Here is a 27,332-nt window from a genome sequence, read left to right on the forward strand (position 1 = left end):
ATATGTATTTTCTTTTAAGATTTCATTCCTGCTAAGAAAACGTCACCTCTCATTACTGAAAATGAAGCCATCTGTCCTCCAACTCCCTATTAAACTACAAAGTACTATTAATTAAAAACAAAAAAATCCCACCCAGCCATAACTAGGTTCTTGTAATTGCAATAAAGGATAGATAAACAACTTCTTTCTACTAACTTAGAAAACCACACACACAGGAATTGGTACTCCATGAGTAATTTCATAATACATATTTTTTGCCTAAATAGAAACATTCAGACAATATCCTCATTAGGTCTGATATAAGCATTCAGACAATATCCTTGGTAGGCTTTAAACTCGGTCTAATACATTTAAAGTTTAACAAGTACTGTTTTAAGAGCTTTTAAAAATAAGCAGAAATTAAAGCCTGCTCTTTCTGTTCTCTAGAAAGGCTTCTGGTAAGTAGAACGCTTTACCATGCTTAAGTCTGTCTTCAGTGGCTTCTTTTTAACGCACTGAAATGTGCCCTTATCTCCAGCACAGGCTTGTGAGCAACAGGAAGGAAACAGTACTTGACCACGTCATGGCAAATTAGAACATGCAAAGAACTGCACTTTACAATAGAAAAACAGAAGCGCAACTTAAGAGTGAAAACAATTTCACAGTGGAGGGAGAAAAGCTTTACAAAGTGCCTGCAAAGATGTCTGTCTATTTAATTCTTTGTTTTTTTAAGGTACTATTACTAACAAAACTCAAAGGAAAATTTAATTTAAAAGTTGATCACAATTTTGTTACACACTGCATCATATGGTTATAGCCACAAATATGACATAAAGAGACAAAGATATACAAATAATCACATTAGATAACATCTAGTTCTTTGAAACAGCATCTACAATTTTAATTTTAAAGAGGCAAGTTCAGGAATGAAGCTGATCTCACGAATCACTTTTCCTGAAAACCAGCCATTGTGTGCTAGCTAAATCACACACTCATTTTCCTAATTTCAGTAGTCAATTTCCTATATATTCCAGATTCTACGGGTTATCATGGATGACTATGATTTCCCTAACAGGAAATTAAAAATTAAAAAAAAAAATTAACGGTTAAGAATTCAATTCAATTCAAGTGATATTTCTACTCATTAACTTCTTACCCAGCGGTTTCCCATACTCACCTAGTCCACTTCTTTTAATAATGAGTTCAACTCTAACGTTGGGGAAATATTTTTAGCACTACTATTCAGGCATTTTTAAATTTTTTAATTGGAGTATAATTGCTTACAATGCTGTGTAAGTTTCTGCTGTTCAGCAACATGAGTCAGAGCTATGTACACATACATCCCCCTCCCTCTTGAGTCAGGCAGTTTTGGAGCAATGCACTAAGTCTAGAGGTGGGAAAAGCCCCTGACAGACAGATACATAGAACGCACACACTACGGTCCCCTTTGAAGTCTCATCCAATTCTTATGCACTAGGCTTGTCTTCCCACATAAACCACATTCATTCTTGCCTCCCTTCTCAACTTTTAGTATCCCCTACACCTGGAATTCCTCTCCCACTTCTCAGCAGCCATTTCTATGTTCTCCATCCTTCAAAATGCTCAACTCAAGGCCCATTTCTTTCACAGCCTCCCAACCTCTGTGATTTGACCTACACGGGCCTTCAAAAATACAACACTTGTTGCCCCTACCACAAAATTAGCACTAACTGTATACTGTCTCACGCTTGAAAATTATGTCCCCCTCATTCAACTGAATACATGTTTCAGTGTCTATTATTTGCAGAGCAATGTGCCAGGCACCATGATAATTAGAGCAAAACTTCTCTGGTAAGTAACCACTGTTTTTAACATTTCTTCTGTAACTACCAAACCTATGTGCCCATAATAAAAGATAGATATTGATGACAGATAACTATTTTCTGTCATCAATCTATCATATGTTTACAATCTATCATACATGTTTAAACTCTATGTATATTCTTTATAAACAATGACTATAATACTTTTGATAATGAGGAAACCAATATTCTAAACTTGATGAACCACAGTAAGAATAACCAGATAACCAGAATCAAGGGATGTTTCCTGATTTTAAAAGTTGTGTTTTTTTCTGTAAAACGTTGGATTCCAAAAGACTAGTCCAAAATCCATTTATTCGTAAATGCAAAAGGGACACTGTTCCAATGACCAATGTGAACACATCTAAGTGAAGTTTCACTTTCTTTTCCACTGCAGTCACAAACTTTTTCTTACCAGCACTTCCACAGTGCTATTATTTAAAAAAATTTTTTTAATTTCAAAAATATGGACAAGCAATCAACATATTTACAAATTATAGTACATACCAATACTCTTGCCTGGAAAATCCCATGGATGGAGGAGCCTGGTAGGCTGCAGTCCACGGGGTCACTGAGAGTTGGACACGACTGAGCGACTTCACTTTCACTTTTCACTTTCATGCATTGGAGAAGGAAATGGCAACCCACTCCAGTGTTCTTGCCTGGAGAATCCCAGGGACGGGGGAGCCTGGTGGGCTGCCGTCTATGGGGTCACACAGAGTCGGACACAACTGAAGCGACTTAGCAGCAGCAGCAGCAACCAACAGTAATCAACCAAAACTGAAATGATCGCCCATGATCACTAAGACTTTGTTAGGGTAGAAAGAGACACCATTATTCTGGTGAGTAGCTTTTGTTCATTTCTACACTTTCATTCACATACTGAGAATGTGTAAGTAAAGGAAAGCTCCTGCATTCTTTTATTGGCTTTATTAGGCCTCTGACCCTCTGTCTTCTTTCACTCTATCCCACCGCTCTTTCTTTTCTCTGAGTATGTATACAGCCTACGGCACCAAGGTTGTTCTTTCGGAGTTTTTCTAATTCCTGATCCAGAGGTACTACCCATACATATTGCTGTGCTGTGCTCAGTCATGTCCAACTCTTTGCGACTTTATGGACTGTACACCACCAAGCTCCTCTGTCCATGGGATTCTTCAGGCAAGAATACTGGAGTGGGCTGCCATTTCCTACTGTAGGGGATCTTCCCAACCCAGGGACTGAATCCACATCTCTTGTGTCTTCTGCACTGGCAGGCAGATTCTTTACTACCAGCACCACCTTGTAAGTCTACCCACCCATATTAGATGTACTTAAAGTAACAGTCTCAGTGTATTAACATTTTTTCAGTAAGAGATAAGACGAGACACCCAGATCGATGATTCAATTTTTCATGAGTGAACTAAGTCTCTGTGCCCAAGGTGTCACTATCTGAAAGCATAACAGAATTACAACTAGAAGCTTCATCTCCTCAATCAGGACTCTGTCCATGACTAAAGTACACAGTGTCTAAATCTACTCAAATCCTTCATACTGTAATAGCTTAGAACACAGTTTCTTTCTTTTTTTAAGTTTTTTTTTTTCTTCTTAGTCATTTATTTAGGCTGCTCTGTGCAGCTTGTGGGATCTTAGCTTCGAGATCAGGGATGGAACCCATGTCCTCTGCAGTGGAAACTCTCAGTCCTAACCACTAAACCACCAGGGAATTCCCTAGGACACAGGTTTCTAAGTAAACACATGTATCAAATTAGAAAAAACAAATCTCCATCTTTTGTTTAGCTCCTGATGCCTAAATCTACTCACTAGATTATCTACTGGATAAGTCCATGTCAGAGTCAATGTGTCTAAAACATTCAAAACTAAGCTTATCATTTTTGTTCCTCAAATTTGCTCTAGAATGGAAAAAACATGGGTTCTTAGAATAAAGTAGGGGCCTTTTATCTACTTCACAAAATTATAAGGTCTTCAGTAAATTTTAAACATGGTTGAATTTACTAACCATTAGTTATATGTATCGGAGAAGGCAATGGCACCCCACTCCAGTACTCTTGCTTGGAAAATCCCATGGATGGAGGAGCCTGGTGGGCTGCAGTCCACGGGGTTGCTAAGAGTCAGACACGACTGAGCGACTTCGACTTCCCTTTCACTTTTCACTTTCATGCACTGGAGAAGGAAATGGCAACCCACTCCAGTGTTCTTGCCTGGAGAATCCAAGGCATGGGGGAGCCTGGTGGGCTGCCATCTATGGGGTCGCACAGAGTCAGACACGACTGAAGCGACTTAGCAGTAGCAGCAGCAGTTATATGTATTACATTCAGAAACACTGCAGTATTAATCGTTACCAAGCATATTCCATAACTTTCAAAGCATCAGTCTTTATAAAATAATAAGTAAAAAATGAAAACAATGCATTCAGCACAAAGACAAAAACAGTTAACTTATCTGCACAGTTTTGAGAGGTCATATAGATAGGAATCCACCAAATAATGAAAATTCCCCGAGCTGGCTCTCATCTCTTTCAAGTTGGGAAGGACCATATTCTTACTCTTCAAGGAGTCATGCCAGAGAAATACCTCATGAGTGAGGTTCCTCAGCTCTTATCATCAAACTAAGCTTCACATTTAAGGTGAAGCATTAGCTCAAGCGAAAGAGAAGAACACGGGCTCTGGCATCAGACCACTTGGGTTTGAACCCTCTGCACTGTGACTATGGACAAGTTACTTACTTAGCATCAGTCCCTTCTTCCTGCAAATCAGCTATAAGCCAGTTTGTTCATTCTGTAAAATGATTATAACACCACCAAAATCTAGATTTTCTATGAAGGTGAGATGTAAATGTATGTGCAGAAATGCCTGGCATACAAATTTTACTCAATAAAGATTAGCTTCACTATAATCTAAGTATAGTGCAAGAGATAATGTAACAGGTGCTTAAGTCTTATATCCATACTCCCTGGAGTATGGTTATCTTATATCATACTCCCATTAACAGTTATTTGCTAGACTCCAACAAACAACACCGTAGCCCCATATCAACAAAAGTATACTTCTATTTCAGTGTCTAAAAATTTGGCACCTATATGATAAATCCAGTTGCTTCAAGGTTGGGACCACACCCTGTCTGGCAAGATTCCCTTAAGACAGAGTTCCATTATGCTCCTAATCCAAACAAAACAAATTTACTGATTGTAAACACAAAACCCTCAGCCACAATACTGGCTACTATAACTAATTCAGTGGTTAATTTTTGGATAATTTATTATAAAAGATTTCAGGTATAATAAACATATGATAGTCAAAATCAGTTTTTAATACTTTTTCACATTTGCTTCCTTAATTGCTAATTGAATTCAAATTTAAGCTTCCTTCAAAAGGGCTTTAAACACAAGAGTCTATAAATCCATCAATTCATCAATCAAAAAAAAAAATTACTGCTACCCTTTGGAAGTTACTAGGCCACCAACTCATTACGCTTAACATGAACACTGATAAAGGGAACTAATTAAACAAAAAAGCAAAGTTTTTAGATTGAGACAGCTCTGGCCCAAAGAAGGTAAAATGCACCGGCTTAGAGCAATGGATGGTTGAACGACTACTTTTAATTTGAATGACTATCTCTAATAAAGCATTCAGACTGTGTGTGTGTGTGTTCATAAGGCTGGAAATATTTAAAGAAGTGAAATTACGTAGTAATTCCAGATGCCAGGTACTTGAATGGAAAGTATTTTTATATGAAGTGGTAACCTAATAAACTGCCCTTTTCAACATACAGACATACTCATCATAATAGTTTAGAAAAACCATGAAACTAGAAGAAATACAATGAAAATTTTTGAAAAGAATGAGAAAAGTGAGAGAAGAAAAGCTATTTAAGTTAGAAATGAGAAGCAAGCAGTAAGTCCATAAACTGTAGTGAATGGAATGATTCTTACATAACAGATCATAGTTAGGCCTTTTCAATTTTTTTGAGTATGGCAGAATGCGCTCTATTAGCTCTCAGCAGAAATGAAAATAAGAAATCAGTGTTATCAAGATAAATTCTATACAATCTTCCACAGACCTGTCTATTCTCAATCTAAAAAGTATGAAATCACACACTTGGAGGTGAAAAGAATGTATGGATTACCTAGGAAAATGTATTCACTGAACACTTCAGAGAATTTGGGCCCAGAGCAGTCTGACTTGTCCAAGGTCACACACAGTTGATGGCAAAGAAAGCAACAATTCTCTGCTTTTCTCCAATTCCCAGCCCAATTCTCTACTCAGGCCCCTCTATCTGCATTAATAGAACTTCATTAGTATTTTTCATTAGCAAAGTATCTGGACAAGTAAGAAATCCATTACACAAATATCCGTATCAGTTCAGTTCAGTCGCTCAGTCGTGTCCAACTCTTTGCAACCGCATGGACAGCAGCACACCAGGCCTCCCTGTCCATCACCAACTCCCAGAGTTTACCCAAACTCAAGTCCATTGAGTCGGTGATGCCATCTAACCATCTCATTCTCTGTCGTCCCCTTCTCCTGACCTCAATCTTTCCCAGCATCAGGGTCTTTTCCAATGAGTCAGGTCTTTGCATCAGGTAGCCAAAGTTTCAGCTTCAACATCAGTCCTTCCAATGAACTCTCAGGACCAATCTCCTTTAAGATGGACTGGTTGGATCTCTTTGCAGTCCAAGGGACTCTCAAGAGTCTTCTCCAACACCACAGTTCAAAAGCATCAATTCTTCGGCACTCAGCTTTCTTTATAGTCCAACTCTCACATCCATACATGACCACTGGAAAAACCATAGCCTTGACTAGACAGACCTTTGTTGACAAAGTTAAGCCTCTGCTTTTTAATATGCTGTCTAGGTTGGTCATAACTTTCCTTCCAAGGAGCAAGCGCCTTTTAATTTCATGGCTGCAGTCACCATCTGCTGTATTCTGGAGCCCCAAAAAATAAAAGTTTCCACTGTTTCTCCATCTATTTCCCATGAAGTGATGGGACCAGATGCCATGATCTTAGTTTTCTGAATGTTGAACTTTAAGCCAACCTTTTCACTCTCCTCTTTCACTTTCATCAAGAGGCTCTTTAGTTCTTCTTCACTTTCTGTCTTAAGGGTGGTGTCATCTGCATATCTGTGGTTATTGATATTTCTCCCAGCAATCTTGACTCTAGCTTGTGCTTCTTCCAGCCCAGCATTTCTCATGATGTACTCTGCATATAAGTTAAATAAGCAGGGTGACAATATACAGCCTTGACATACTCCTTTTCCTATTTGGAACCAGTCTGTTGTTCCACGTCCAGTTCTAACTGTTGCTTCCTAAACTAAATACAGGTTTCTCAAAAGGCAGGTCAGGTGGTCTGGTATGCACATCTCTTTCAGAATTTTCCCCAGTTTATTGTGATCCATACAGTCAAAGGCTTTGGCATAGTCAATAAAGCAGAAATAGGTCTGTATAGTATCTGTAGAAAAATATCTGTATAGTATAGTACAGTTTCTATACTATTCTGTGCAACCTCTTTGATACCTGGAAAATAATTTTCAGTAATATTTTTACATTGAATAACTGATGCAGAGGAGTTTCTAGATCTATTATTGTTTTAAATCCTACAATTTTACTTTAGTTGTTCTTTCCCAAGTTCTATCATATCCTACTATCTTGCTTTACCTTCATTCAGCCTAAAGTGAAAAGGAAACATTATTAAGCGTTTTTATAAAGCTACCACAATTTAGTAGGTCATTAATATACTTTAAACTTTAATTGACATTTTTCTTGCTAGTTCTTTGAATACAATACTGCTATCACAACTAAAATACCGTAGGTGAGAAAAAATTACTAAAACTTACCAAAATGTAGTTACAGTTAAGTAACCAAACTTAACACTTCCCCAAGCAAGTCTCTAAGTTCCTACTGAATGAGGAAACAAACAAAGAAACAAAAGACACCAATTGTGAAATAAATCTCATTGCACAGTCCTCTCTAAACCAAGGACCCAGATTCAATCCCTGGATCAGGAAAATGCCCTGGAGAAGAGAATGGTTACCACTCCAGTATTCTTGCCTGGAGAATTCCATGGACAGAGGAGCCTGGTGGGCTACAGAGTCCATGCAGGCACAGAGTCGGACGCGACTGAGCGGCATAAACAAGACAGTGGAGGAAAAACACAGTGACCGTCACGAGAGGAGCAGACCATCCCCTGCCACACTCACGGGTCTCTAATTCAAAGAGAAAACGTTCCTACACTCCAACCTTTAAATTTAATTACTTCAAATATTTTAAATATTCAAGAATTTAAGAAAACAGAGAAAAAGGTAAAAGGCCTACAGTCCACGAGGTCGCAGAGTCGGAGATGATTTAGCGACTAAACAATAATCTTTTAGGTAGCTCCCCAGCTTTAGGCATCTTTCATTGAAAGTGAGGGGAGGCAGGGGAAGTGAAGTACCTAGATCTTTTTCCAGAACATAGTTTTCTTTCCATGTGAATGAAACCCAAATTGATGTTTTCTGTATTCTGATGACATCTGCAAAACTGAAGCATGCCTTAGAAACCTGAATAAGCTCACCTTAGCTTCAACCACGTTAAATGAAAAAAAAAAAAAAAGAGAGAGAGAAAACCCCAAACCCACAAAGTCAATATGATCAAGGCAACAGGCTGACTTCCCTGTGCTTTTTCACTGTGCCTTTTCACTGACACCCCAGGACAGCTCCGGGACGTGGAGGGCAGGCTGCGATTGCTCACTCACCCAGACCTGAAGGGCCAGTTCTCTCACATTGTTCTCCTCTTCCCACCATTGGCCGCTCGGGCCTACCTGGTGTCAGGTTACATTCAGGCAGCAGCCACAGGACCTTGCAAAACCAGATCACATACCTAGACCTGTTCATACCTGTGGTCTCAAGATTAACCCTTGTTCTGAGCCTGGTCTGAAAATAAGAAAATTTAAAACCGAAGCGAAAAAAATAAAACCAAAGAGAAATACTCAACAGTAATCAGGTATTGTTTTAATCCTGGGTCATGAAAGAGGTTTTACTTTCTCCAAATGACTGAAAGTGATCATTGTCAAAATGTCATTAATTGATGCTTTTATTATGCAAATAAACTGACTGAAGGAGTTTTCTTTCCTCCAAGCAAGCTAAATCTGAATGCTGATGAAAACACACCTGCTTGGGAACACAAATATGCTGAAATGTGCTTATCAGCAAGACCTGTTCGGGCAGTTAACAATTTTCTTCCTATAACAAACAAGAAACAGCTTGCAAGAAAGCTGTTTCATTTCTGTGGTTGTTTACTCTCCTGTTTAACATTTTCATCTCTTAAAACAGACATGCTGTAGAGCAGCGGGTCCCCCATTCCAGAAGACAGCACTTTCCCATCCAGAACACTGCTTCATTCTGGCCCAGAGTGAAGGGGAAAAGGCCAGGGATACTGCTGAAAAGCTCACAGGATATCTTGCTAAGGACACGCCTCCCCCCAACTCCAACTCCCACAATGCACAATATTCTTCTAGAAGAGACTGTTACTCTGTCCTAGGAAGTTTTCACTCTTAGGAAGAGATACACCATCAGCTGAAAACAAAATTGAAGGTCACATAGAAAGCTTAATGGCCACAGACTGCATTATTAGGTGACAGCTGCTCCATGTGTTCAACTGAGGGGTCCTTACTACCTTTAGTCTAGTTCCTCTTGTGGCTCTTCACCCTGCAATAGGAATAATTCACCAAAAATGAAAATAGAACCAACTGACTTCTCTACTTAAAAGTAATCAACATAACAGTGTAAATCAACTATACTTCAATTTTAAAAAACTAATCAGTGGCTTCCACTGCCTATAAGAAAAACTTCAAGTCCGTTAACAGGGCTGAAGTGGCTCTTCATGATGCCCCAAAAGGTATGAGAAAACGGTAGCCATCAGATGCGTAAAGCAGGATATCTGAACACCTGCACAGAAGAGTGAATGGGAATCGTTCACCGACCAAGTTTAAAAGGACACCCAGGCCACAATATTACGACTCTTCATTCCCATCTCAGAAACAAGTACACCGGCATCTCTGCATTTCATAGCCCCTCTTGGCCCACTGCCCCACCCCTGAGGTGAAGAAGCCAGAGTCCGTCCTGCTCCAGTTCCCCCAGCGCCCGTACATCCCACCCTGTCCCAGGCTTGCTGGCTCAGTTCAGAGCTTTCCACATCTTCTTGAGTGATCATAGCCTTTTATACCTGTGGCATTTTAGGTGCCTCTCCCAAGTCACACTGGGACCTGAGTCAAGGACACAAACTCTCGAGAAGCAAAGCACGTTTACCTTTTCCCAAGTCACCAGCAAGTCTGATGGACTCATCCTCACGCACAGAACTTCCTGGTCACTACGCGTGAGAAGCTCTCCAATTTCATAGCATACCCCTTTCTTCTTTGAACAATAAAAATCTATTTTCAGTAAGTTTGGCTATAATCAAACGATCCTGGTGCTCCATGTCAGGATCCTTAAAATGGGATTCTTTCTATAATCATCCTCATAATGACCTGGCTCATGCCTATGATGGTAAACTCGAGGACACCAAAAAACCTAGAAGCAGCAAAACCACAAGATGAGAAATGAGACAGTGGAAGGGCATGGGCTGAGTATAAATTACATACGTAACTTTATATTTTCCTATTGCACAAATCTCAGATTGAAGCAAACTTTAAATACTATTCACAGTTTATATAAAGATTTGTAACACAGGGAATTCTCTGGCAGTCCAGTGGTTAGGACTGCTTTTCACTGCTAAGGACATGAATTCGATCCCTGGTCGGGGAACTAGGATCCCACAAGCCATGCAGTGCAGGGGGAAAAAAAAAGAATTATAATACAGAACAGTTCAATTTTTAGGCCTTCTTACAACATCCATTTTCACAAGAAACCATGCTCTACTGATCAACTTGGTGGTTAAAAAAACAACTGATGATACTTAGTGAACTTCCCCTAAACTCAGCACTGTGGGAAAGACGAAGAGATAACGCATGGGCTGCCTTCTATGGAGCTTACAATCTAGTTCAGGAAACAAGACCAGGAGAGAAAATAACTGAACACTGAAAGTCAGCATTTAATTAAACGTTAATAAAGCTGGCCAATACTGCAGCATTTCTGAAGAAAGGACGGGCAAATGGGTCAAGGAAACACTTTAGACAGTGAAGGCCTTAAACTCAACCTTCAAGTGAGGCAGGATGTGGAGAGACTGTACGGAAAGGGAAAGACAGCCAGATATAGTGTGTGTGCACACATGTTTCCTTAGACAGGCATACATGTGTACATGCGTGCACATGTGCATGGATGCGCATCTGTGTGAAGGCTGAGACACAAAGGAATAAAGAGAATTAAAACCGACCAAAGTGGGCATCCCTGGTGACCCAGTGGTGGAGAATCCACCAACCAACGAAGGAAACACAGGTTGGATCCTTGATCTGGGAGGATCCCCCAAGCTGTGCTGAGGAGCAGCTGTGCCCACGTGGCACACCCCTGCAGAGCTGTCCTCCAGCCACGGAGCCCAACCGCTAGAGCTCCTGAGCCTCACACCCGAGGGCACACGCTCCAAGAAGGGCCACCACACCGCAGCTGGAGAGTGGCCCCCGCTCGCTGCAACCAGAGAAGAAAAAGCCCCAGCAGCAGCGAAGACTCAGCATACCCAAAACAAAAATGAATGAATGAATGAATAAACAAAAACCAATGACCAGAGTAAGTTTGGAGACAGTTAACAGGCTGACCAGAGCTAAGAGTTGACAACAGCAAACAGTAGAAAATGTGAACCAAAGCAAAACCAAATTATGGAGAGTCTTGAAAGTCAGGCAGTGGAATGCAGGCTTGATTTGGAAAGAAGAAGTGGAAAGTTCCTGGAGGTTTTCAAATCCGGTTGCAGCAATACTGTGTGGTCCCCAAGATTACGAAGCCCAAAGCAAGGGGGTCGGGAAACTACCATCTAAAAATGATGAGGACAGTTTAAACAAACATCCCATAGCTTGACTTCTACACTGATATTAATAACTTCTAGCTGCTGATGTGTATACTATCCTCCTTAAATTCTTCATTAATTACGTGTAACAGAGATTCTCCACAATGGTTTATAAATCACCCAGGGTATAGGAAAATTATTTAAAACAAGCAAAAATTACTTCACTAGTTTACATCAAGTTTTTATTCTTTGCCTAAGGATTAAAAGAAGGCAGAAATAGAAAAATAAGATTTAAAAAAAGATATGACTCATTACCATACAACCTTTCTTACAAGTTAATCAACTGAACCTCAAAACTGTCCTATATCCATCTGGACACTACAGAAACTTTGAAATATATGAACTCGCTGCATCTGTGGATGACTGCATATTGCAGCTTATAGTATTAAGTATCTTGAAAAGATGATGCTGATTCAGTTATTTAGTGAGGAAGGATATGACATCCATGACTGATGAAAGTTTCTTACTCATTTAATAGAGACTTCTGGCACCAACTTTCAGTGCATCTTTACTTTCTTCTAGGACAATGTTTAGAAGAAAGAAGTTCCTGTAAAAATGTCTATTTGCATTAAACTTGGCTCTTTGTTAGATGCCTTTTCTGCTTTGTGGCTTTGCTTGACTCTTCAGAAGTTCAAGAATTCAAAGTTGCTTTAGTAGATGTAGTGGGCACTTACTAGATTTTTAAAAATACTTTAGCATGAAGACACACTTAGAAATTTTACAACAGCACAATAAGGTCCACTTATATCATAATTTGTTGGTAATCAGATCAGATCAGTCGCTCAGTCGTGTCCGACTCTTTGCGACCCCATGAACTGCAGCACGCCAGGCCTCCCTGTCCATCACCAACTCCCGAAGTTCACTCAGACTCATGTCCATCGAGTCAGTGATGCCATCCAGCCATCTCATCCTCTGTCGTCCCCTTCTCCTCCTGCCCCCAATCCCTCCCAGCATCAGGGTGTTTTCCAATGAATCAACTCTTTGCATGAGGTGGCCAAAGTACTGGAGTTTCAGCTTTAGCATCATTCCTTCCAAAGAAATCCCAGGGCTGATTTCCTTCAGAATGGACTGGTTGGATCTCCCTGCAGTCCAAGGGATTCTCAAGAGTCTTCTCCAGCACCACAGTTCAAAAGCATCAATTCTTCGGCGCTCAGCCTTAATTTACAAAACAAGACATATCATATCACGTGTGCTAAGTCACTTCAGTCAAGTCCGACTCTTTGCAACACTATGGACTGTAGCCCTCCAAGCTCCTCTGCCCATGGGCTTCTCCAGGTAAGAATACTCGAGTGGCTTGCCATGCCCTCCTACAGGGTATCTTCCCTACCCAGGGATCAAACCCACATCTCTTACGTTTCCTGCACTGGCAGGCAGGTTCTTTACCACTAGTGCCACCTGGGAAGCCCGGCATATACATACTGCTTAATTCTTAAACATCTTTACAACCACTGATGTTGCTGTACAGACAAAAAACCATGATACTTATCCTCAAGGAATTAAGAGAGAGATAATAATAACAAATTAGAAAAAAAATAAGAAAATAATAGCTACAGGTACCAGGCTTCATATTAAAGTACTTTGCTGTATCTGTCATTTAATCGTCATGTCAGTAACAACCATGGCTTCAGAGACCAACCAAATAAGAGCAAGGACTTTGTCATGGTCACCACCAAACCCCCACAGCTTACCTAGAGGGTCATGAACAATATTTGTCAAAGAAATACTCAAGATGCTCAGAGACAGTATGAGTACATGTCTGACCTCAGCTCACACTCATTCATTCACTCATCCATTCAACAAATATCCCCTGAGTACCTACAACATGTCAGACTCTGTTCTAGGTGGCAGGAATACAGGAAAAAACAGACCATTTCTGCCTTCATAGGGTTTCTAATCTAGTGATCTTGATGATCCCCCTCAAAAAATTCTGCTTTAAAAATGTGGGATTGTCAGGCAATATGGCTGTCCTACAACCCATAAACAGAAGCCCTGCCCCTCTCCTTCACATCTAACTCCCAGCTACCGCCAAACCCCTGACAACTGGACACAGAAAATGTGACCTCTCTAAGTGGAAGAGCTGTGGGATAACTTCTTACCTTTCAGACAGTCTATAGGTACATAAGGAGAGGGGAAGGGAAAATTTGAGGTGAAAACAGATACAGCTAAATCCAATGGCCAACTTCTTACAGGCAAACCTCAAGGCTACTATTTCCCTTTAATTTTTAATTTGACTTTTGAGTTAATTGAAATTTAACAACAACTGAAAGGCTTATAGAGAAGGGGATGGCAACCCACTCCAGTGCTCTTGCCTGGAGAATCCTCATGGACAGAGGAGTCTGGTGAGCTGGAGTCCATAGGGTCGCAAAGAGTCGGACTCGACTGAGCGACTAACAAAAGGTTTATTGGGGAGTTTTCTTTTTTAAACCATTCCCTTCACAAACATAAACACTTCAAGGAGAAGATTACATTCCCCTTGTATTGTCTTCTCCTATATACTAGGTAGCCTTCAGAAGTCATATTAGTACTATCTATATTCTTTTATTTATTTCACAAGGACTCACGAGGGACCTACCTGCTAGACACCGGTGGGTAAGAGTTGACAGGAAAGAGACAAGTAGCTAAGACACTATGGACAATCAGTCTATAAGCTGAGACCAAAGATGCAGCAGAAATAGATACAAAACTTATTTTCCCATGTTATTCAGTATTATTTGCTGGGGGGACATTCCAGATAGAAGGAGCTAAGGTAAACCTAAAAGCTTAAATCACTGAATAAAGATGAAATGGGAATTTAATGAAAACAAACTTTTTCCTAAAAGCACGCAGGATCTGGCATCAGAAGACCTGTGTTCAAATCCTAGTACTGCCATTTAATAACTTTATTTCCTTGGGTAAGTCAACCTCTGTGACCTTTCTTTCATCATCTTAAAAGTTGTACCTACTAAGATTTTACTTTGTAAACCACCAAGTGCTCTAAAACTTTTAAAGAATATTGATACACCAAAAAAAAAAGAATGCATATCAAAATTTGAGACCAATATATTAGCTTATCATTTCATATTGAAGGCCAGTTTTTTATGACCTACAAAAATTTCACAAAAAGTAAACACATTTTCATATTTTCTCTAACTGTGATCCATACAATCCATAAATACAAAACAAGCCTGTGACATGCCTAGGATTGACAAGTGACAAAAGTTTAATGAAACAAGCTTTACACTTAACGTGTCCCCTAATGGGAAATTAGAGCAGCAACTGTACATCTGTGTCTCTGTTCCTCTCATCGTGGTTTAACTGACAGGAAGCAGAGAACAAGATATGGCATACAAACATCAAGTACTTCCTGCCTTCTCTGCTACATCTTTATGTCTTGTTTTATAAATAGTCCAATCATCTATGTGAAAATGTATCAAAGCCTGGTGCCAGAAGCATAAAGATGTAATTGGTAAAGACTGTTTATGAAAACAGAACAAATAAAAAGGTATTCTGAGGTGGGGATCTAAGTTCATTTCACACATGAAGACTCATTATTAATAGTTTTCTCGAGAAGTATTTTTAGGAGTAAACACCTTTCAAATTAAGACTTGAAAATCACAATGATGGACTACAAAATGAAATGTCTGAACAACAGAACAGCCCTCAAACTATTTTACCCAACTGGTTAGATAAATAACATTTGACCACCTGGATAGAAGACCTTCCCATTCAGCTTTTACCTCTCATAAAAGATAACCACCACTCAAAACGGAAACAAAAATCCTTCCAACAGGCAACTCAAAACAGCAGTAAGGATAGCTTGCCTCTTGGATCCCTGGCCATTTTTGCCATGGCTCTGGTAAGCACTTTTTCCAGGTCGCCATTCGTGTCCCTCCTGCCAATCACACGATCTCTACCCGCTTGTTCTCTTCTCAGAATATCCAAAACTTGGCTCATACCATTTATTCACATATGCTCACCCATCAACTATAAACAAACCAAACAGAACTCCATTCCTAATAGGTCAAGTCTTGCTGTTTTAAGTAAGTCATTTAAGAGAATTTAATATACACATAAAAATCAACTTTAAGCATGGCACCATGCTCCTAAAGTAAGTAACATTTCTTAAAATGAGTATCCTGGATAACAACTGCGTTTTTATTCAGTATTTTTCAATGAAAATATACTTTTCAGCAGAGTAAGAGCCTAGCGCCTTCCCAGCATATCTGTAGTATATCTCTGCTCTTGCTTGTCAGTGTATTGCCCTCAACTGTCCCAGTGTCTAGGGAATACATGCTCCCTGAGCCTTAAGGGAAGTGTCCGTTTCCTTACACATTAGCTCCCTTGCCACAGCCTGTGGCTCTGATGCTCTGTCAGACCACCCTGTGTGAGGGTGCTCAGTCACATCCAACTTTTTGCCACCCCGTGGACTGTAGCCGCGCAGGCTCCTCTGTCCGTAGGATTTCCAAGGCGACAATACTGGAGGGGTTGCCATTTCCTATTCCAGGGAATCTTCCCGACTGCAGAGATCAAACCTGAGTCTCCTGCATCTCCTGCATTGGCAGGAAGATTCTTTACCACTGTGCCACCTGGGATGCCCTCGAACCACTCTAAATGGTGAGAAAAGTCTCAGGACGTCTGCAGAGAACCTAGTGTGTACCACCTTCTTGACAATCATTTGCTAACAAAGGCAGGCAACTGTTTTATTCTACCAAGTGCAGATGAACAGTATGTCTTCCTTTCAGTTTATTTCTAAGACTAACAGGTTATAAATTAGCCCATAACAACCACATATCTGTCTCTGGTCCATAGACAAAAGGATCAAATATAACACCCAGTTTTAACAGTTCAGACCATAAAGTATTTTGAATAAACAAATAACTTACACAAATCTTCTATTTCTAAATACAAATTGTCTTAACTGTCTCTGAAACTAAAACACATATAAGTTTAATTCTGATTAATTCTAATTTAAATCTAAAATCTTCACATTCTTCTTCTTCATGGTTTAATATATATATGTGTTTTGTGTGGTATATGTTAAACCTTATATAAATAGTATGATACTGTATATATTCTTCCAGCATACTTGAACAAGCTTCTTTAAGACATAAAATTCTGAATAAATACAAAGGTTACTTGGAAAGGAATTTTAAACATTCGCGAGGATTTAGTGCTTAGAAAAATATTATTACCAAAAAAAGATAAGTCATGATTATTTGGCTTCCACTGTAACAAAGAGAAATATCTTAGATACACAAAGCAGCCCATCTTCAACGATGCCTCTCACAACATGTTCTGACCTTCTGCAGAACAAAGGTAGCTCACCTTAAGAATGTCCTATGCAGAGATCTTAACAAGTTCAGGGGTCTAACCCCAGTAGTCTCTTTCTAACTTGCGTGAAAGGTGCAGTCTACACACCACCACCAACACTGCATTGGTTCCATCAGTATGGCTACGTTCTAAATTGCAGTAAGAAAATCTCTGGCTGCTGTATTCCCCAGCGTCAAGAATACTACAGGCAATAAACAATTGTTGAATGAATCGGTAAATTATATAGGAGGAAAAGTAATATAATTAAAAAAAAATCCAGGAGACCCCTGAATTGCATGACTTAGGAGAACCCTTTCAATTACATAAATCCTATGACTTCTACTTCCATTTGTTCCTCTGTGTTCCTGCTACTACAAATAGAGACACCCTGGAAAACAGCCCAAAAAAGAGAGCCAGGGCAATCTGATATTTTGAGAACTTAATGAAAACTTTGATTTCTTTCTTCCCCCACTATGGACACATATGCAAAGTTGTGTTTACCCAGGGCTTGCATTTCTTTGATAATAAACCACTGTGTGTTCATTCCCAATTAAAAATAGAGAGCATGCGCACATGCCAGGGGATGACTTTGAAAGAAAGGTCCATGTTTCCCTTTTTATAGCAAATCCCACATTTACATTATTGAATTTTGGAAATCTTATATGAAGATTCCATATCAAGTTTATAACTAAAGATGCAAGAATTACTATCATCATAAGTAAGAATTTTAAGGAAACAAGATGAAACACATATCAGGAAGCAAGACGGAACACTAATTATGGCAATAAATCTGGTTAGATGTAAAAGTCTAATTCAAGGTATTTGCTAGTTAAAAGTTTATCAGTATATTGGTTATACCCCAATACGAAATAAAAAGTTTAAAGCTTGGGGGGGGAAAAAGTTTATCAATGTCAATTAACACTATATCAATTATGTTTTAAGAATCTTTGTTCTAAAATGTATTTTTGAAAAATATTTGAAAGTGACGATTCTAAAGGCTAAATTATTTCAAACAAACTATTATCTCCAACTGGTTAATGGATGTCAACTGGAAATTATCATTTACTCATCAGAAGTATGCCTAGAGCCATCTTGTTAGTTATAGGGGACAGATATACAGTCTTACGTATAACTTAATTCTGAATCTAGCTCATCTCCTTCATTGAAATGATGATTTTTTAAACTGATGTAGAGTTTACTCACCACTTCTTTTTTAAAAATCAACTTCTGGTCCTCATCAAATTAAACATTATTTCTCAGTTATATATAAATGTGGAGGGAAAATAATCTACCCCTTACATAGCACAACTTACTATGAAGTAGTTCAACCAAAGAAAGAATACAATGACATGCCCATCACCCAGCTTTATATTAACATTTTTCCATAATTTGTTTCAGAGTCTTAAGAATAAAAAAGTCAAATATAAATATGCATATATCCCTCTCCAATCTCTTCTTACCATTCTAAAATTGCTGTTGCCCAACTGCCTATATTTTTATAACTTTACTTCATATGTATCAATGATAGTACTGTTTTTATGTATGTAACAGTGATTTTAATGTATCTATCACAAAATTTTTACTCAAAATTGTTTGAAATAAACTCTAGTTTATAAATGGGAGGCATGCTAAACCGCTGAGTGTTTAGTGGTCAAATGTACTAATGCCCACAACTTATTCTAAAGACATCACCTGCCCACTTTTTAGGGTCCTAGCTTCCCTGGTGGCTCAGCAATAAAGAATCTGCCTACAATGCAGGAGATACAGGAGACTCAGGTTCAATCCCTGGGTCAGGAAGATCCCCTGAAGAAGGGAATGGCAATCCACTCCGATATTCTTGCCTGGAGAATCCCATGGACAGAGCGGCCTGGCAGGCTACAGTCCACGGGGTCGCAGAGTCGGACACGACTGAAGCAACTGAGCACACGCTGGAAGGTTTGAGCCCCCAGGGCAAACCACCATGACAAGAGGCTGAAGGAGCAAGAAGGCATCGATAGCATCTCTTCTTAGGAAAGACAATGAGAAGCTCTAGATTATCTTTAATTTGCATTCTCCCCATACACATTGTAAACTCTTCACATACCTCATTGTGACGATATAATAAAGAACTCTTGCACGTATGTTCCAAGAATTACATCAAGAGTGTTCCCAAACTGGACACACTCTACCACCATCAACGAGATGGTAAATACGTTCCAGACAATGCAGTATTATACTGCAGTTAAAATCAATTAAGATAAATCTCATAGAGTTAAATGAAAGAAACAAGTCACTACAGAGTATACATGGTATGATCCATTTCAGTAAAATCCAAAGGGGTAAAACTATAAAGAAAGGGTTATCACAAAAACCAGAATAATAGTTATTTTTAAGGAAAAACAAACATGGGCAGAGTTGGGGATTTTTATCTTAATAAACATGCTCTATTTCTTAGCCTAGGCTGTTGTGACATGGGTAAACACTATGTAAGAACATTTAAACTGTGTGTGTGTGTGTGTGTTTTTGTTTTATTTTTAAACTTTACATAATTGTATTAGCTTTGCCAAATATCAAAATGAATCCATCACAGTAAACTGTGTATGTTTTATACATGATCCTACACTCACATTTCATAGTTTTCAAGAAAAAAGGATAAAGAATTGCTTTACTACAACACACAGGTTCCATTGAGTATTTTGATACAAAAAACAAGATGCACAGAAACTAAGTTATTAAATCAACAGCTCATTTTTATTGTTTTATTATAAAATCTTCTAGTTTCGGTGTTTACAGGACTGTTTTCTAAAACACAGAAACTAACCAATTTTCTTTCATTTAATTTCTAAAACCATACAACTCTGCACAAATACAATGACCACTGAATTATTGAGCATCTACCACATAAATTATGACCTCTATGTGACTTGACATCACTTAAAGTCACACTGGTTCCTGCTACCTTGAAGAACTTCTATTCTATAGGATAGAAGATGGGGAAAAGATAGATCCAAGAAAATACAAATTTGAAAATTCAAGAAATCAAAAACTTGTATAAGTGGCTGCCTCTAGGCAGGAGGACTGAGATGGGGAAGTGGTAGAAGAGAGAGGCTGCTTTTCACTAAAGGCTTTTTATTAGGTTTTTAAAAATGTGCAACACTTTGATAGTTTTTTAATATAAAAATTATTAAATCAATCTTCATAAATCTAGAAGGCATTCATATTGTTTACATTTGTGCTTTTTTTTTTTTTTGATGCTAGCAATCAATCTCAAGCTACAAAATATGGAGACAAAAAAGAGCTGATATCTTGCTATGCTATGCTAATTTGCTTCAGTCGTGTCCAACTCTGCGACCCAATGGATTTAGCCCACCAGTCTCCTCTGTCCATGAGATTCTCCAGGCAAGAATACTAGAGTGAGGTGCCATGCCCTCTTCCAGGGGATCTTCCTGACCCAGGGACAGAACCTGAGTCTCTTAAGTCTCCTGCATTGGCAGGCGGGTTCTTTACCACTAGCACCACCTGGGAAGCCCCTGCTACCTCGCCATGCAGCATTAACAGGCACATGGAAAGGCCTCTGAATTCCAATAGGGGTAAATGAACGAAGGTGAAAAGACAAGTTTACGAAGAGTTTTCTGATGATGACAATGGGGTTATTAATTCAGATACTTATTACTGGAAGAGAAGGAATAAGAAATGTTTCAGCACAGAAATTTATACAACCAAAGCTCAGCTGCCTAATTTATCCCCTCTACCAACAAAGCAAACTGCACAGGAACTATTTTTTTCAAAAAGGGTGGATTCCTATACATTTATTGTATAGATCACCAGCCACTTTTACTCTAGTACATAGATCAACTGACAAGACACAAAGGTAGAGGTGACAAATAACTTTCCCATTAGGAGCTCCTCTTTACTAACGGGAGAAAGATTGCTCAGAAAGTTGAAAACTGCCCAAATCAATTAGGTTGACTCAATGATATTACTAATTTAATTCTTACCATTTAAAGGAAGCAGCTCCTAAGCAAAGGAACAAAATATTCTGATCAACTGACGGAGGCAAAATTACATTCAGACCACTCAACTGATGGGACTCTTCTTCTTATTTAAGAGTCTGTGCAGTCTAGACAATATGTCATGCAAAGCCTACAAATATGCAATCCATTATGCAGTTAAATGTCCAAAGAAATTTCAAAAACCATATTCAAGTATTACATGGCAAAAAAAAAAAAAAAGTTACTCCCTCCCAGACTCAAACGATAACAAATAATAACAGTATCTCTGAGGAAAGAAGAGTTTTCAAAGACTGTGAATGTTACCCCACAGCAAGAAGGGGCTTTTTTTTTTTTTTTTTGCCCTATCCCAAGGAAAAGGGAATGGAGAGTTACCATGAGGCACCAAAGGGAACTAAAAAAAAAAAAACAACCAAATACTAACACTGGGAGAGTGATGGTTCACTGAGAGATAAAGAGGCTAATTAAGCCTGAAAAACAAAAACAATTAATTATATAATGTGGTCAAGATGGCTGTCAGTGGACAGCCAGAGGAAGAAAAGCCAAATTAGAGAAAAGGACACAGAAGAGCCACAACGTTGAAAGACAAAGCCCAGCAGAAAACCAATAGAGAAAGGGAGCACTGCGCAGGGAGCTGAGGCTAGGTAAGTCCTCGCCATTCTTCTTATTAATACTTCCTAGAGCCTGTGGGTTTCCAAATGCCACTGTTCCTTAAAAATTCAGACATTAAAATGCTAAGTAACTGATTAATCACTCTTCACAGCTCTTAAACCTGCAAACTCTCTTTCTGAGAAAGTCATCTAGGGTACTTATTAAAATTGCAGATGGATAAGCCAAACCCCAGGGCCTAATAAACCAAAATCTCTAAGTTGAAACCAGGTGATTCTCTGTTACAACAAAGGTCAAAAATTACTACTTTAAATGTAGCATATTACCAGGCAGGTGTTAATTATTTCTGTGGTTACAATGTGTATGCATCCAAGATTAAGCTAAGGGCCACATGTCCTTTACAGGTCTGCCACCACTACAGCAGGACCTGCCCAACCGAGCAGCAAGGGTTTAATGCCGCAAATGTAATAGTAACGGCCTGTACACTTGTGCCTGATACTCTGTCCAAGGTTGAAAAAGATGGAGAAACAGAATACAACACCTCTGCCCTCTAAGAATTTACATTCTTATTCTTTTTTTAAATTTTGGTTTTTTAAATGTTTGGTTTAATGTGTTGGTTTCTGCCACACAATACTGTGAATTATTGTATAATTATACAGCCACAATTATCCACACATCCCCTCCTCCCCTGCCACCCCCCTCCCCCAACCGTCCCGGCCGGCAGAGCGCCCCAGGCTCCCTGTGCTACCCGGCACCTTCCACCAGCTCTCCACCTTACCCCATAGTGTGCGTGCGCTGAGGCCACTCTCTCCATCTGCCCCACTCTCTCCCTCCCCGGCTGTGTCCGCAAGTCCATTCTCTACCTCGGGGTCTCCATTTCCTCTCCGCATATAGTTTCACCAATACCGTTTTTCTAGATTCCATATATCTGTGTTAATATGCTATATTTGTTTCTCCTATACATTCTTACTCTCACTGAAGATACTCTTCCAAACCTGTACAAATAAAGGCTACTCATTCTTCAATATTCCTCAAGACTCATAGACCTTTCATGCCCATTTTAAGTCTCGGTCACCTGTCACCTCTAGGCAAGCAATCTGAACCAAAATTTAATAACTCTGTGGTTTTGTTTCATTCTTTATTTATTTCACCTATGTTACCACAACCTATTTTCTCGGTAAGACTCTAAGTTTGTGAGACTAGAGCCCAGATTTTGTAGACTTGTGTGCCCTGTTTATTGTTTAGGACAAGGATGACCACCACATTGTGGAAAATTTGATAGCAAATTAGGTTAGGGGACTCAGAAATTTAAGGATTCAACAGTCATATGAAAAGCAATTTAAAAATCCAGATTTCAGACCTAAAGAAAGGCAGATCTAAGGTAAATTTCAACCACCACAATAAAACATATCAAAAAGTTAATAGACAAAGATTCTGTATTCCCCAGACAGTTCTAAGAATCAAGTGCCTGGTATATGAAGTAAACCTTCAAAGAAGAAGGTACAACAAATGGAATGAGATTATTACTTATGGGAAGGTTAAATTCAAGATTATACTTATGTTAGAGTTTAGAGGCCTCCAGGTTTTGCAAACATATGCAGTTTTACACACACTTTAATAGAACAAGGCATCATATGAAACAGTATTTGTCCTACCAAAAGAAGATGAGGTAAGATTAAAGTGGAAATAAATCTGTCTTCGTATCTAGGAGTTCAAAGCAAATTCCCATCTTCCTTAGGCCCATCTTATACAGGTAATGTCACAACACTTCAACTATGAAAAAATTCTAATAGTGAGAAAAAAGCTGCTGTAGAAATTAAACAAATGCCTTGTCCTCTCTCTGATGAAAAAGGAAACTAGTCTGAACAAATTTTCAAAATCATTGGTTAACTCATTTGGCCATACCTTATCACCAAAATCATCACCAAGGAACTTAATGTAAGATTTTATTCACTCCTGAGGCAACACAGACCATTTCAAACAAAGCATCATTTGTTGGTGGGGGCTCAACTGAGCAGCTGCAGTCTGGAAGGCCTGCAGTCCAGCACGACCTAACCTTGAGCAAGTCACAAGACCTCTCTGGGCCACAGTCTCAACTTTAAAAGTGAGGCAGCCGAACGATCTTCAATCTTTTAATGCGAAGTTCTTCAAACTGGTCATTCTAAGTTTAATTCTGATGACTCACTTTAACTTCTATTCAACTTTATGAAAGGAAAAGGGTGGGAAGGGGACTACATAATAAGTCATACTGGTTTGCCTTTGCTTCTGTTTTTTTTTTTTTCCCTCCCTCTCCTTGAAGCCCCACTTCAGTCTTCTCCACATAACAAGAAACCAAAATATATGATTCGTATTTATCTTTATTTAAATTGCAATGGTGTCTTAATTTTAATATACTAAATTCTTCTACTTTAATAAATGAAATCTTAATTATTTGCTCATTTGTGCGCCCCTTGATTTTTCTCTGTGGGTCACTGGCCTTAAAAACTCAATAAAAAGAAAGAAAGGCAAAAGTTTCATTAAATTTTTCACACAGAGCAGACCAGAAGTAAATACAGCTTCTGCTTACTCAAAAGCTGACTAAACCGGCAATATGCAAACAAAGATGATAGCAAATGGCTCAGAGCTAAACTGGTAAAATGTCTGCTTATGCCTGTCAATTGAGATCTGATAACAGGAACAATCTTTTCAAAGAGTAAGAAATAATAATTGACTGCCTTTCTATCTTCCCTTTCATCTGACAGGCCTTCAGTCACTTATAAAAGTTATTAACAGCGAATCCTCGATGAGCTAGCTAAATATCATCACAGTCAACAATAAATGACTTGCCAAGTTTGAGTTCTGAAAACTGTATTTGGAAGCACTGCATATTCAAACTTTACTTTCATTCAGATTTTAGTTTCACAAAATAACTTTTTAAGTAATATACTGCTGCATCCAGTTTCTCAGAGCACCTAGAATTTGAAGGGACAGCGTTATATACACTTGACAAAATCTCCTAATTTCCATAATGAGAACTATTTCAGGAAAGGACTAAGTAATCTTTTCTTAGTTTTTAATTTTTAATTCAAAACAAGCAAATTTTAAGAACAGTTGTATAGACGGAAGGTCAACATTCTTTTTTTTTAACACAAATCAAAATCCTGCATTTCCTCAGAAACTAGTTATGCTTCTAAGGTTGCTACTCTGAACAAATTTCTAGTGTGAATTATAAAACTTTATTATTTTTTCCTAACTGTAAATGAATCATTCTAGCCTTTCTTCCTCTTTAATAATCACTTTTACTTGTTATCTAAATGACCGTGCATTTTATCCAAACTTACATTCGGTTTCAAAATTAAATGTTTAGTATAAACTTCATTAACTTTAAAGAAACAAAAAAAAAAATTACAAAGAATATTACAGTCAGTGAGCAACACCTATGACTGAGTTGTCTACACACTTCCCCTTAACTAAAATGCTAAAACAAAAGCATTGCCCTTCAACTTCTTCCTTAACACTCAAATCACACATGAATAATACAGTTTGCTTAATTGTAATTTACAGGGCACCCTCACAAATATAGTCACATTTTTAAAAATTAGAATTTGACCTCGTTTCCTTTGTGGTATTAAAAAAAAAAAAATCAAGAAAAGTCTCCTTTATTCTCAAGTCACACAGAGGGGAAAAAGAAATCACAGAAAATAAACTGCTTCATCAAGAAGATCTCAAAGTTTCCAGAATCTGAATGCTTTGTTTCCCCCTAGTAGGAAAGTGCAATCAGGCATGGGACCGCGACACACATTTTCCCAGAGAGTTAAAGATCACATTCAGCCATGTTCTCCGACAGGTAAGAAGCACCCTCCCCGTTTAGCAGCCCAGGAAACAGCCAGAAGCAGACACGCAAAATCTTAATGTGTTACCTTCCAATATTCTCGTTCTCCTTAGACACTGTCCTTTGGGCTGGAAAGTAAAAAGCTATCCGGCAAGTTTTGTGCTGTTAAAATGGCTCCTGTAGATTGGGGAAGTGGTGTCTGTGCTTCAGCTTATGAGTCATACGTGAAACTGAGTGTTTCTGAGGGAGGCACGCCCATGTTGCTGTGGACCCAGTTACTCTGCTAGGTCAAACATGCAAATCCACAGGTAAAAACGGGGCAGAGAGACAGCAAAGGGGGAGAGGCAGAGCCAAGCAGCCAGACCTCCCTTGATTAAACTATTACTCAGCCCAGGTTAATTACCATGATTTAAAATTCACAATAAAACAGAGTCAGAATCTAGAAGGAAGCAAAACGAAAAACCTGCATGCTGTTTAAAAAAAAATACAAATAGCAACTTTTAAAAGTTACTTTAATATAGCAACTAAATATAAAGATGAAAGGGAAAAAAGGAGGGGAGGGGATGGAAGGGAGACAGCAAACTTTCTGCCTTTGAATGTAACAATGGCCGGGGAAGCCTAACCTGGCTACTCATTAACTCTTATATAAAAGGTGTATATTGCTATGTAATCTGGAAAAGCCAGCACACTGAAATACCAGATGCAGATTTATAAGTTCGCTAAACAGATAAAATCCACTAGAAAATTCAAAGTTCAGTGGAAAAATAAGTGTGAATTACTAATCTGGCTTTCAGACTAAAAAAAGTAAACTTGGGGTTAGAAAGGAACTAAAGTCCAATACAGCAAAATGATTTTAAATAAAACTGCAAGCTTGATGAAACCCTGTTTGAATCAGATTATCAATACGATCGTGGTTCATAACTCTACTACTCCCAAGTGGTAGCCACAGTTCTCTTGACCTTTCAAACAGAACTGTCCACAAATAAAAGCCAACCATGGTATGCCCTGGAGAGCCCCAGGGTGTCAACACGTGGCTGGTGAAGTTTTGCTCTCCAAGTCCCTGTCCATCTGACAAGGTGCCCAAGCAGCTGAAACTGCAGTCACTACAGATATTTACCCTGTCCCTGGCTGCGTATATATTAATTTCTTCTAAGAGCCTAAATTGATCAGAATGGCTTGAAAGAATTAAGCACTTCCAAAAGTACTTTAAAAGCGCAGCTCACTGGCTAGCCTTCATCCTAATCTTTTACAAAAAATAAACAGGATTTAGCAAGGTCTCCTCCCCTCAGTTAATTACTTGGAAGTAATCATTCTGCCCTACTAGAGGCACAGCTGAGGGGACAAGCTGTCACTGACTTAGGAACTTTGTAAACTGCTACAAAACACAGTGACTGTGAACCAACTTTCTGCCCGCTGTGTGCCTGTTTATTCCATGTCACTGAACACTGCCTAATCTTTTTACTAAAATAATCTCCACGATTTAATAAATTATTAATAAAAGCTAGGCTAGAAAGAAAAATGCATCACATGTTCTGCCATCAAATGTCATACCTGACTTGATTTAGAGCTCATTGATCCAGAGGGACTCTTTGGAACCCAAACACCAAGAGAGGCCCTCTGAGCAGTCACGGGAGATTATCACTTGGAAAATCCCCAAGCTGTTTCCCAGAGTTAAAATTTATCTTAGATAATATCCACATAAGCCTAATTTGATTATCTTTTAGCCAATCGAATTATAAATGGTAAAAGCGGGGCTAGTGGAAGGATGATTTCAGCCAACAAGTGACAGAGGGGATCATAAGAAAAGGTTTTTTTTTAAAAAAAAAAGTCAGTCACTACAAATGTAACTTAAAAG

At 38.8% G+C, this 27,332-nt stretch overlaps 1 protein-coding gene across 11 annotated transcripts in view; it reads right to left on the minus strand.

Annotated features, from left to right (window-relative positions):
• ELF1 (E74 like ETS transcription factor 1) overlaps window positions 1-27,332 on the minus strand; it is a 122,975-nt gene that overhangs the window by 60,313 nt on the left and 35,330 nt on the right. For 2 of the 11 annotated variants that reach the window (XM_015473755.3, XM_005213568.5), the window contains exon 1: window positions 25,566-25,663. The exons of 4 other annotated variants lie outside the window; for them this stretch is intronic. The gene's annotated coding sequence lies outside the window, so the exon portion shown is untranslated. Of the gene's footprint in view, window positions 1-195; window positions 498-2,327; window positions 2,629-10,095; window positions 10,357-25,565; window positions 25,664-27,332 lie in introns of those variants that run through there. 5 more of the 11 variants (XM_059891975.1, XM_059891976.1, NM_001077853.1 and 2 more) reach the window with 5 other exon arrangements.

The sequence above is a fragment of the Bos taurus genome, chromosome 12, assembly GCF_002263795.3.
Source record: "Bos taurus isolate L1 Dominette 01449 registration number 42190680 breed Hereford chromosome 12, ARS-UCD2.0, whole genome shotgun sequence".
Lineage (NCBI taxonomy): Eukaryota > Metazoa > Chordata > Mammalia > Artiodactyla > Bovidae > Bos > Bos taurus.